We start from the raw sequence: 13998 nt of genomic DNA, 5'->3' as shown, positions 1-13998 counted from the left end.
TAAAACATTCTGCGTTATCAAGCTACAGTGAAATAGTTCTAATGGTGTATTTTTTACTATGGAAGGAATAGATTGCTTGTTTCCCAATGCATTAGCCAAAATGTTAGGAAAGTGTATCCATGAAGCTTGAACCATGAAATTCAAACTCCGTTGAAATACTAGACCAAAATTTCTTTTCATCTAGATAAAAATTATCTTAAAATATGCTTTAAGTGTGTGTATATACATTTAAAAGTAAAATAATAATAATAAAGATGCTTTAATTTCTTCTTTAGAATCCAGTGTGAACTAAACTCAAATCAGAAATCAAAATCACTTTGTTCATTCAGACCCAGATTCAACAAGGTATATAAGCCCATGTTAAAATAACCATTAGTCCAATGGACTTTACCTCTTCAGCTACACTGGACATTACTTGAGGTAAGATGTATGTGTAGCTGGACAGCTTGAGATAAGTTTAGTGTTAAGAGTTTAATACTACCGCTGAATTAAGACCTAGCTCACAGTTTGCATTCAAAATATGGTGAGGTTTAATAGAAATATAAGGTATTATTGAATTGCTATTCCCAACTAAACTCGTTCTCATTGTTTAAATCATCAGAACTGGCAATGAGGTGTCACCAGCTTTTCACACAGCTTTGTCATAAAACAGTGCAGGAATCATGAATAAGCAAAACCTGTGTTACTGTGGCGAGCAAACAGCAAAGGTAGGATATTGCAGACATATCACTCTTGACAAGGCTAAGCAATAGGTGATACAGATAAGTGGGGTTGGAATAAAATATGATTAAACCAGTCTTTTCCATTCTGTTTTGATTTAAGAGTACAAAGTGCAAACTATTCATCTTCTGTCTAGAGGCAGTAAATCAACTGATAAAGAAAAGTGAAAAGTAAGTGAGGTGCCAGGAAAATCAAATCACGTGCTGGTAAATTTCTTACGGAAAAGAGGAAAATAGGATTAAATGACAATGCAGAAGTATTGACCCTTGGAATCATCAGAATTTATGCAAGGTTAGTACAGACACAAAAATTAGCATCAACAACCAAGCACAAAAGAAGGAAAGAATAAATATCAGTAGAGTCAGGATATTAAGGTGCAGAAGAGTTCAGGGTCTGAGGAAGGTTTCCTCTGTATTTTTTTTGACTCTGCCAGCATACCATAGAAATAATGTGTTTTAAGGAGTAGTAGGAAAAAAGCTCAGTGCTGCTGAAGTACCACCACTGCAAGGGATGCCCATAGTGTTTCTGGGTTGCTGAGAAGAAAATGCACCAACAACTTCTCTCTGTGTGAAGATGATTATAGATTGTTATAACCAATGCTTATTTCCACTTGCTACTAGTTTGAAGGTCAGTAGGTGTCATTCTCAAAGGTGGAATCCAACATTGTAAAGGAGGGTGAGCCTAAGCAGGTATCACCTGGCAAAAGCAGACAACCCATATGAACCAAGCCAGCAAACCAGTCAAAAATCAAAACACACAAACAAAAAAAAGCCAAAAAAAAAAAACAACCACAAAACCCCACACTTGTTTGCTTCAGTTGCAATTCCAACACAAAAAACTTTAGCAGAAAAATATTTTATAATCCAAATCCGAAACCACATTTTTGTCAAAGAATCTACTTCTCCATCTTCCGCTGCACGCGATTTTGTTATTTGTTTTATGGCAGACAATCTATTCCCAAAGCATTTGCCAAACCTGCAAATAGGTAAATTTTTACCAGAAGTGAATGGTAACTAGAAGTGTTCCCATCTTTATTGGAAAGCAAGGCTGAGGAGCCTTTCAGGAAAGGCTTTCACATCACCTTAGGAATTGGAGAAAGATCGACACCCACACAGTAGACATTCTTCCAACTGCCAAAACAAGAACTTCCAACACTTTTTTAATTGCTTTTTCCCTTCCCAGGCCTCATGCATTATGGGGCTTTACTTTAAACCCTGACTACATGGCAGCGACCCTTACCATGTCCTAACTTCACCTGCTTTGCCTAAGCACACACACCAATGAGCAGCTCAGATGTATGTGATCTTCTGCAGCCATATCCTGGCACAAACAGCTGCTCCTTGGACAGGGTCGCAGAGAGTTTCCATTACACTTATTATAGCATAATTCATAGTGGCACATACCTAACCTGGGGCAGACTCCTGAATTTGACAAACACCCCTATCCTGTACAACTTCTGTGACCACAGAAAGCTTCTCTTCTCTTCCTCAGGGAGTATTTAGAAAAGAGAATTCAATTGAAAAGTCCTGATACTGTAAGATACACCACTGTTATATACCTCCTAAAAATAATGACTCCATTAAAAAGTGCCTCTTCATATTGCAAGTATTTCTGATTCACCACTGCTTGTGTTGGGCTGCTGAACGTAGGCAACAAAATTTAGTGTATTTTAAACTTGTACGATGAGAAAATCTTGGTGTTTTAAATCAAATCATTATACTGAGGTTAGAATATAATTTTGAACTAGCGAGGAGCACAGTACGGAGCCTCCTGAGGAAGGATCAATGTGTCAGCCAGGAAGGGATGAAGTCATGAAGCAGAATTGGCATTCTTTAGAGAAACAGAAAAGCACAAAGAGTTAGACAAGCTGAATGGATAAAATGAAGGGGATAACCCTGTAAGTTTCACAAAGCCTACAAGGAGTTTAGTTGCTAGAACTGGCTATATTCTTGCAACATGATGGTTAAAAGGAACACTCAGTGAATACTTGATAATTCTTTTTAATTCACCAATATTTTAAATCAATAATAAACATTAAAAAAATATGTACTGCCATCACCACTGCTGTATAATTAACAATACTGTGTGCCCTTAGATTTTAATGACATTACAAAAGAATTATCTAAGAGACCTAGGTTGATGGGACAAAGCAAGGGGGACACGCAGGCAGAGTTGCATGTCAGAACTGGCAGATGAAACCCTGCTTCTAGCACCACGCCAGTGCAACACACTGCTGGCTAAGACATGTCACATCCCTGATGTCAAAGACATGGTCACAAAAAGGGGTTCATTACAAAACAATTATGTTTCATGAAGCAGTGTGGGATCAGCGGTCCATGGCCACCAAGGGAGTACAGATCCCAGCTCAACATGGAATGGGCTGTGACAGCAAGGGCAGGTGATATACTTTGGATAATTCCTCTAGGCTGGAATTTCTCGACCTGCAAGGTCTCCTTATCACTGGAAATAAATGGGGCATAAGGTGATACCCAGTCCAGGACACTTTCCTAAGACAAGACACAAAAAAATCCTTAATTGACTGAATTGGACCGTAAGCTGTAAAGAGTAAGAGACATTGCCTTGGGTGCTGCTGCTACTCAGCACCAGATCTACTCTGCTGCTCATGATGCTGAGCAGAGGACCCAGACACTATTGAGGGCCATCTGATCACTTCACTGTCCTCTACACTTGCTGTGGAATATAACACATTTCTTTTACAGTTGTATTTTGCAGCTGAGTTGATTTTTTTCTGAGATTGCAAGTCTGGGAGGACAAGCAAGCCCCTTCAGGTTTACAAATCCAATGTCATTTGCACACTAGGTCTGTGAAAAAAGTATTATGGTTTTCTGTTTCAGCTGATGTCAGCAATTACAGTGAATGGGAACAGACTGAAGAGGGAAGAAATAGAAAGTATAAGCATACATGAGCCTTTCTGATTTAACTTAAATCTCCACATCTACTGGAGGAAACAGTAATAGGGTGGATATGAAAGGAGCTACACAGGATCTTCATTTGGAGGGGTTCCCTGATCCTCACAAAGTCAGCTGCATAGAGCAAATTAATTAGTTCTAATAAACTGCAATCTCTGAAGAAGGGGGGCCCAGTTCATGGCTGGAGCATTTACCAAGGGTTGGTCATGAGTGGAGTTACATGTGCAGAGTCAGGGTGATAATATAAGAGTAAACCACCATAGCACCTTTAAAACCCCAACTTGTATGGTACACATTTATACAGAAAGATTCTGTGTATTACTTTACTTTTCAGCAATACTTAGACTATAATCTGTGTCATTTCCAGATCCATTATGTTACCATATGGTTTCCTTGCACAAATGGTCCAGAACTGAAGCTCTGCATTACAGAAGAGCTGTAGAGCTCCTCTTCCTTAGAGCATCGTTCCTGAAAATGAGTGGGCATCAATAAGGAGAGCGATAGTCCTAACACACCACTTTCCCGGCTAATGTCTCCTCAGAAACACCTCTGTAAACTCTTCTAGAAGTATCCTCACCACCCTAATAGGATTGCAGCATCACAAGGCAAGCTAGTTATGGTACACATTGCGGTTAATCCTAACCCATCAGCCAAACGTTAAACTGAATTTACCAGCCTAGAGAGCAAATTAAGGTTGTAACACAGTTAGAAAGAGAAGTGCAGCTGTGGGTGCCTTTCAGCTACTGGAGAAGATTTATCACAGAGTCTCAAGTGAGAGTTATCTCAGCTTTTCACAGGAAATGAGCACCAGTTCCTGCTGACTGGAGCTCCATGCACCGTAACCAGCCCCATGCACCGTAACCAGCCCCATACAGCACCTGTACCAAAGCAAGTCAAATTCCAAACATGAGGCAGTCTACACAAATAGGTGCTTACATTTGCACAGTGCATTATCAAATAAGTGTGAAGTAGCAGGGCATTATTTTCAGTGACAAAACTAGATTTTTGGACAGTGAATAGAGCTTTAAGTATTTCCCCCTCCTTGTGTGTCTAGAAACTTCTGGCTGAATAATTCTACCCTAAAGCACAGTTTGTGGAGTACTTGGCACTAATTCTGCAGGCATGTTGCCATGAGTATTCAATCAGGCAGCTCAATTACACAGTAACTGAATGCTGACACCTACTGACACACAAAACCCTCAGACTGTAGCGCAGAAACCTGACTGATGCACATCATGCACATGATTCAGCTTTTCCCTCAGCAGCATTAGTGGCAAGGATGGGATCGTGACTCTTTTCAAAGGGATTAAAACTCCTGCAGTATTTTAACAACCTAAGCAGCAGAGTTTTTACTAAATTTGCAAAGGAACTACATGTGTACGCACTGAAGTCACACAACGTTATCCACATCAATAGGCATTCGCAAGTCAGTTCCATATCAGGCTGGGGAACCTGAAGAAACATGGTGATTCAACTACTGCAGTCATTCAGAGGTGCATAAGCTTGAAATAACTATGTCATTGAGGCCGCTGGGTTAGCCTCACACTGCTGCTTCCAAGCATGCTGATCTCTAGCCTTCAGGCTGCATTTGAAACCAGAGCTCATGGCAATCAGGACTGAGCCAGAGGAGATTAGCATCATAAAGTGATGCCTTCCAGTGAAATATTTACCTCGAAATAAGAACATGACAATGCAGTGTTTTATATGTTATTTCAGGAAAAGCACATTCTTCTGTTCTGTATGCACTCAAAGATGATGCTAGGACTTTGAAAATAAATACTGAAATGCATTAACCTTATCACTGTCAGTCTGTCCCTCTGTTGATCTCAGTCTATACTCCAGCAACTAAAGAAAAGTTTTGCTGAACCAAATCTTAGTAAAAGCATGAAAATATTTCAAATATTACTGATATTACTGAGCCAGAACAAATTTTTGCTGTATTGCACCATCTAAAGAAATGCACATTTACACTAAAGCATACATAGTAATAAAAAAAAAAAAAATGGCTTAGAATAAAGTTTTGACTAGACTCAATGCCTGATTTTCAAAGATCAGTTAGGGACTGATAAGCAGAGAGTATGTTATTTACTCTTAGGCATTTGGGGAGCTAACAGACTCCATTAGCCATGGAAGGAAATATCAATCTACTGCAAGTGTATTCAGAAATATAGGTATAATTTTATCACATCCATGCTTTAAAAGAGTAATTGCTTCGCAACCCACAATTGTCTGTGCACATTTGTGCACCAGACCCCACTGGTTTCAACAGAGGAGAGTGACCAGCACAAGTCCATCAGTAGCCACAGCAGTGCATGCAAGACCAAGTACCTTGAGGAAAGGATGAATCACTTCATTATAACACTTTGTTACATTTCTGCAATGGACAGAATGAGTGCTATTAAAACTTATTCCTTTATCTCAACAGTCATCGGAAGCAGAAGGATCAGAGAAATGCAAATAAATTGAACTGCATTAACAAGGTTGCCCTGACCTAAATTATCTTTTGCTGTCAACAGGGTGCTGAAGCCTCTATCTCAGCTGCGTCTGAAAAGTAAGCACACTAGAATCACTGACTGCTTCCAATTTCCTTTCTGTAGAGAACCAACAGTGTCAATTCAAAGTAATAATAAATTAGTAGTATATAAGCACAGAATTGAATATTAACTCTTTATCCATTGTGGTTGTAATAAAGTATGGCTCTGAAAGGAAATCTACTTGAATAACATTGAAATGAATTGATTATAATGATTATTTCACATTACACAGAAACTTCTTCAGTCTTTACATGGGGTTTTGCTGTTATTACTGTAAGCTGCAAACTCTGACACAGAAACACACACAAATTCCCTTTTTTTCCATTCTCGAAATAGAACAGCGAAAAAGCCCTTTCTGTTCTCTAACACCTCCTTAGCAGATGGCGATGAAACTAAACACCTCCCACACCCAGCTGGGAGGTATGGTACAGGAAAATTCCTCCCCCGGGTCCACTTTAAAAAGGAATCCGCAGAACAAACTGGAGGTGGCGAAGGCCCCCGCGGGGATGCCCCGGCGCCACCCTACATTTCCATATGAGCCTCCTCCGACGTTAATAGCTCCGTACCGACCCTCCTCCGGCGCTCACTTCTGAACTAAAAGCAGCTCTAAGATCCGCTCCGTTTTCCCTTCTCTCCCCGCCTTGAACAGCTCGTTTCAATCCCTGCTCTGCCCTCAGCACGGGCGGTGAGCATTGCCCCTTTCCCCTCTTCCCTTTCCATCCAGCTTTGTCCTTCCTCGTGGAAACGATTCAACGTTTCTGCAGCTTCTCAGAATCACGAGCTTTTCTTTAGCAAGACACTATTTTTTTTTCCAGATAATGAGCAGGAAATCAAGAAAAAAGCTTTCAGGATCATCATTCTGCTCTATCACGTTCCACTGACAACGGGGGAAACAAAAAGACGACGGAACTGGCTCCTGGTGGAGCCGAGTTGATCGCCCAAAGCCCCACAGCCTGGTGTGTCCCACGACACGGGGGTACAGTGTGATCGGTAACCCTGTGCTACTGTGGCTTAAAGTCCTGTACTATGTGAGCTTAAAGAAAAAATCAAAAATACACTTACCAGCAGCTGCATTTTGAGCCATCAGGTCTGGTTAATATATATCATCAACCCCTAAAATTAATCCAATGTGAAAAGCAATGTAATTTGAGAATTATGGTTCAAGCATACTAAAGCACCACCTGGTACTGCCTGTAAATTAACACACAGAATGAATGACTGGCCTAAATCCTTGTCCTGGACACATTAAAGTTCTGCTACAGCTCAGTTATTTTATGTTTTCCTGTATCTTTCTCAAACGATGTTAAGGCAATAGGTGCTAGTTCTGACCTCCACATGATCAGGAGAAGACCATGTTCAAGCACTTATGGGAATATTCTACGCTCTGTAAAGAGCAACGTTGGGTTTTTTGTTTTGTTTGTTTTTTTTTTTAAATGTATTTTTACACAGATAATATCACCTGGTTCTGATAATAATATACAAGTATTGTGTAATATAAATTATCCTCTTACATGTGTTGCGACTGTATAAAAAGAATTCTGATATGATCAATAATTAGATATCAATTGCAGACCTTTATGTGAAATAGAAGATTTGAGTGCCTTTATTACAAGCATCTGTAAGGGTGGTAATCCATCTTAATAATTCTTAAATCATGTATGAACATTGAAGTGCCTATGGCATTATTCAATTCCTATTTAAGTCTAAAGAAAGGTGCCTGTTTAAATTATACATTTCTCCTGAAATGCACTTTGATGTGAGTCTGTGCAAATACATGTTTGCCATAAAACAATACTGGTTTTGAAACAGGTAACCTAGTAATGCCGCTCATTGATTCCAGCTGCGAAGCCAGTTCTGTTTTTATTTCTCCCAAGATGTGATTTATAATTTTTCCTTTCCTTATAAATAAATTCTAAGGAACAAGGAGTATATTGGCAGGTCCCTTTCTCAAAAACGACCGCAGATCTGCAATGATGGACGCTAACGTGATGGTTTCATATTTCAAACTTCCATTCAGCCTGGGACTATTGACCCACTCCTCCTGAGGCATATATCAAGTTTTTCTCACTTCCATGATCTGCTTCATTCTTAATTTCTCATTAGAGAAGTTTTAGCGGGTCAGGAATACCAGAATATTGAGCAATGTACATTTGAGTGTAGAGGATTTAGGTTGTTTCCCCCTCTTTTAGTTAAAACCAGGTCTGAATACAGATTCCTGGTGAAGCCTGTGGCTCAAGTCCCAACAGCTGCCACGATTAAGCCCTGGATGATGGCATCATTTTCCCTCATTTTGGGACATGTATATGTGAATTTCTGGGGTCTACTAGAGAAATTACAGGGTTTCTTTTCCCAATGAAATCATACATTGCAGAAAGTTGTATCTTTTTCCTACATCTGTAAGAAGACAACCTGTAATTTTGAGATATTGTAGTAGGAGCTAACTAGTCCTCCGACTGCAATAAACAAACAAAAAGTAGTGTTTGGGTTCACTTACCAGCAATACAGACTGTTTTCTGAGTGGCTGGTTTGAACCCAAGTGCAACACAATTGCTGGAAGTGTCTCCCAAGACCAAATTTAAATATAGCATGAATTGGTACAAGCCAAATAAGAGTTTCTTCCTGCTGCAAAATGACCAATGACATAATAAAGCCTGAATTATGTAACAATACTGCCTACCATTATTAAAAACGAGCATCACTCCAAAACTCTGCCTGGCAGGCATAAAGAAGCAGATCATAGGCTGATAACACAAACATCAATGAGCTAGCTTAAATGATGCAAGCTAGCTCATTCGAGGGGTACCAGAGGGGCAAAAATGTTGGCTGTCCCTGCTACATCTCAGGTGAGGCAGCAGGCTATACACAAGCAGTGTTACCTTCTGAACTATTTAATGGAAAGAAATCTGTCTTTCCTTGTGCTGTATAAAAATACAGTAAGCACCCTGAATTCGTTGGGACTTACGTTTAACGTTCTTCAAAAGAAAGCGTGCTTTCAGAAAGTTTATCTTGCGAACACTGCTGGTTCCCAATAACAAGACAAAATTGAAAACATCCAAAGAATTTTTCCAAAATAATTAAACAAGTAAAACAAAAAATCCCTAACAAAACAGAAAATAGCAAAACGAGAAAGCACCAGAGGCCATGAGCTTGGCCATGAGCCATAGGACACAGCTTCAGCTTATCTGAAATGTGCTTGCCATAAGAAAGGAAATTTATGGCAAAAAACAGAGTTCAGTCTACCAACCAAATTCATACATCAACAGCCCCAAACGACCCCATCAACAGCAGCATAAGGCTGAGTGCAAGGCAGGTGAAGGCTTTGGAGGCCAGAGATGAAGGAGAGGTGAGAAGGACTGGTTCTCGCCTTAGCACGTCCACAAAGATGATGCAAGAGGAAGTGCTGAGAGATGAGAACGTGTAGCCACCAGCACTGGCTTGCTGAGGAAAGGCTGGAAAGAAAATGTCTCATGGTGCAGAGAACCAGGGTTCTACCTATACCTGCAGCATCTCTGTAAATAGGTTAATTTTGCTATTAAGGAGTGCTCGCACATAGTCAGTTGTATGCAATTCATGAAATACAAGTGCAATGACGAGAAGAGGAGGAGATCATAAACTAGTCAAGAACGAAAAGTTTGGACAGGACCAAAGAAACTAGTTGTTTATGTAACAGAAGAATAAAGTGTCAGCTTGGATACTGTACTCTGGTGAGCAAGCGAGCTGGCCACACATTTCAGCTACTTCAACAAATTATTTAATACAATCATTGCAATTGTAGTGCTGTTTAAGGAAGCATTTGTAGTTCAGCTTGATATTCTTAATCTTTCTTAAACTGTGGTTTATCTGCATTCCTAGTTTTATGTGTCTTTTACGAGAATTTATATAAAATCTTGCTGGCAACTGGATTTAAGGATGAGAAATAGCAGGCATTTTTTGTCTGAACTTTTGTTTCCCAGGTCTCCACTCCTACCTTTTTCCCAGAAGCATCTGATTTACATTCAACTTAGAAAAAGTTGTTGTTGTTCTAATTTTTTTTCAAACTGTAATTTAAAGAAAAAAAGCCAAAGAAACTGTTCCATTTAAATAAAAATCTGTTCTATTTAAATAAAAGATTTAATTTGGCTCAAAGTTGCTTTTCTAATAAGAAAAATGCCAAACATATATATATATATATAAATAAAAGGGAGAATATATTGCCTTGCTCCATTTTCAAAGTTCTGTACCCACAGAAATCTTCTGTAGCTGCAGAGAAAATGGAAAGCAAAAAATAGCAGCCCCCAGTTCAGCAGCTGTGACTGAGAGGGTCAGTTCAGGTTAGCAATCCATGAGTACAACCTATGTTATTACAAGGGTCAGTTCAGCTTAATAAAATACTTCTTTGCTTTTCCTTCGAGGCCCACATTTCACTGAAGATGAGCAAGCATCCCCTGCTCCTTAATGGAAAGGGAAGTGAGCTTCTGCTTTCCCCGTAGCATCTTTCCTTGACACTTGCAGGTGCTCTTTGTTACAAAGTCCTGTGTGACTGACAAAACATTAATTCCTTTATGTCTACTTCGGAGCAGGCAAATAAGGGATAGAGAATCAACTTACTGAGTTATTCAAAGTAATTTTCAAATATAAGGGGTTTTCTGTGCCTTTTCTAACAAAGGATTCTGAAAATGAAAACGTCCACCAGCTTCCTTACCGCTCTAAATTACTCTTTGCACCTTCTCAGCCACCTTATCTATATTGTTTCTGAGAAAAATCTGTTCGTTTGCCAACATCCATAACTGTGATAAAGTGTGATTGAATGCTTCGTATGTCAGATAGAGAGCACTTATCACAGCTTGATTTTGAGCTTGGAATTATACTATATAATATCCTCCCCAAAGAGCATACCTTTGAAACGAATTTATGAATGGCCTTCACTAGATCTGAGGATATGCTTCTGGTAATAGAAAAGAGTATACGAGCTGATGGATAGCCTTATCAATGATGGGTACATACATTTATGCTGCACTGGGAATTTCATGGATCAGAAGTCCCTTTACACTAATTAAACGTCATAGATAAATGTCTTCAATTTTCAAATAATTTATCCTTCTTTCATTCAATTTCAAACCAGGGGAATTGAACTGATTGAGACTAGAAGCACATTAATATTTAGTATGTAATTGCCTATGGGAGTGGGAGAAACTGCTAGGCATCGTTTCTGAGCAGCAAAGCGCTCTTCGACCTCGCATCTGTATCCACATTCATGCTCCTACCCAAGATACCTGGGGCTGTGCACTGGAAAGAACCATCAGCAAACTGTATAATGTGATAATAATTTTGCATTACTCTAGCTGTAAATTCACAGTCCACCCTTACATCAAATAATTACTGAAGACAGAATTGATTAGAAATTTGTTCAATAAGCTAGTTTAGTTTTTTCAGTAACTGTCTGAGCCAGCAAAGATTTGACATATCAGTTCTGGTGGTCTTTTCAATGAATCCATACAAAGGGCGTTCTTCTGACACTAGATCTTCCCCAATTTCTGCCCAATTTTTTCCATCGCATTTTACTGATTCTGAATTTTGTGTACAATTATTATTGTACCTCTAGGTGTTTTTGAAGTAAATTAATATATAATCAAATAAAATATTTTTGATCTCCAGCAGGAAGTCTACATTGATCTATGTAGACTATGTTCCCATCTACCTTTTAAAAAAACACTGTGTGTGAGCCAGGCAGTAGCAATGGGTGAGCAGCCACGGGTGAGGGGACACCTATACTGCCAGAATAGGCTGCTGTCACGTAAAATTAGGATGCTTTGCAGGAACTAAAAACATGGGTAAGAAAGTAGTTTAAACATTCATAGCTATCATCATCTAAAAAAATCAACCCAGAAGTATGGCCCAGCTCGCCTCAAAAGACTCAGGAGAGAATCATCACTAAAGCAGCTAATTCAAAATGCCATGTAAGAGGAACTGAACAATTATGCCTATGTAGCATAAAGCAAAACCAAACATTTTGTTTCCTGCAAGTAATGGAAAACTACAATTCTTCTCTCCATGCTCTTTCCACCAATGAGTCAGCCACCAGACTGCATATGCTGATCCCGTAATTTGATACAACATCTCCTTTGGAAGTAAAGAGAAGGCAGGAGTACATTTGTTTTTTAAAGGAAAATAATTTGCTAACAACATTAGTTTCTTTCTGACCTTACACAAGAATACAAAACTGTCTGGAGCATTCACACTTTTGTAGCTGCAACAGTCAAAGATATAGCGAGAGGAAATTTACAGGAATAAAGGCATTATTTTGTTAGACCAGTTGATACAGATTGACAGAGAAGCAAGTCTTCAAGCACTCGTCTCCTGCAATTTTGTTGGGCTTTTTTTCTGAGCTAATAAAATGTGCTATCCCTCACTCTGGTTTGCTTAATACATATGTGAAGAACTGAAATCCAGGCCTATGGCAGACCACTTGCGAACGACATCCAAAGGCTCTCCTAAAATTCTGGAGAGATGGATATCAAATGGATACATTCTTCTACACTGAAAAATAAACCAGAGGTTTAGATTGAAAAAGAAAGAGTTAATCTGAGTAAGGAATGTCTTAATATAATACAACATAACAAAAGCCTTAAAGTAAGGAAGTCTCAGAATTTAGCTATTGAGGAATCATCCAGCTGGCATCCAAAAGATATACAAATGAACATAAATAGTAGAGATAACAGTCCAAGAACTTCATCTTTTTCACATTATCCGTGTGTTTCCTATAATAATTTAAATTCAAAAGATTTCCAAATGACCCATTCATCTGCCATATATTCAGACAACTTTTATACTATTTTAATCATAAGAACAAAGGTATGCAAAAGCAATTGAGACATCTATTTCAAAGGTTTAGGATTTTTGTGTTATTTTTAACTAATAGAGAAAGATTCACCATATAAATCATCTTTATCCATTTGGGGCAATTTCACCAAGTTTTCACTTTCTGATTAAAATAAAAGAATTCAGACTGCTGAGGGGCTCCATCAGAGGCAATACGAAACCTACCATTTATTCCTTTTCAGTATTTTGGAACTTATTCGCAATCATGTAACTTGCAGGTGTCTGATAACTGTAAGATTTATGCACCTGTTATCATCATGAGAATGTCCATGATAATAGCAGAAGTTTAAACTCTAAACCTCACATCCAGAGGCCAAATCCACCACTTGATACACAGATCCGAAGTTCAACCTTCTAATTTAAAATTCTGTGGCTGTCCCAGATGACATGGTCAGAAGATTCTTGAGCACCCATCTCATGATTTGTATCCTCCCCAGAGGGTAACCTGTCTGCAAGGAAGGATGCACTTTCTCCACCCTCCCCTGGTTTTCCACTCAGGCATCAACTTGTAGTTAACAGAAGAGCATCACAGATGGTGCGTAGTAAAAAGCTGCCAAAAAAAAAACCAACAAAGGGAGCAAACAGCTCTGCATGTCCAAGGAGGAAAGAGTAAGAAAAACATGTGCACTAAAACGATGTACTGTGTAAAGTATTCCAGCTGTAAGGACAGTCAGGCTCTGGAGCAATAAGGGTTGCAACCCATCACAGGAAGGGGGTTTTTGGTTGGTTGGTTTAAGGAGCAGCTACACATTTACCAGTTAGGAGCAGGTTTAGTGTTTTAGAGAGAAAGGGTGAATTAGAATGAGCTTTTAACAAAGCGAACAGACACATTTTCTTAAATTCTTTTTAAATCCACAAATCAGAAGGATGCAGCAGGATGATGAAGCACCTCTGTGAAATAAGATCCTGCTTACCTAACTGTGCTTTTCCTACTACAGCCAAACATTTTAATTAGG

The sequence above is a fragment of the Pezoporus wallicus genome, unplaced genomic scaffold (assembly GCF_028554395.1).
Source record: "Pezoporus wallicus isolate ANWC-B61680 ecotype Strahan unplaced genomic scaffold, APGP_CSIRO_Pwel_v1 contig_7073, whole genome shotgun sequence".
In the NCBI taxonomy this organism is placed as follows: Eukaryota; Metazoa; Chordata; class Aves; order Psittaciformes; family Psittacidae; genus Pezoporus; species Pezoporus wallicus.
This window is presented reverse-complemented; position numbering follows the sequence as displayed.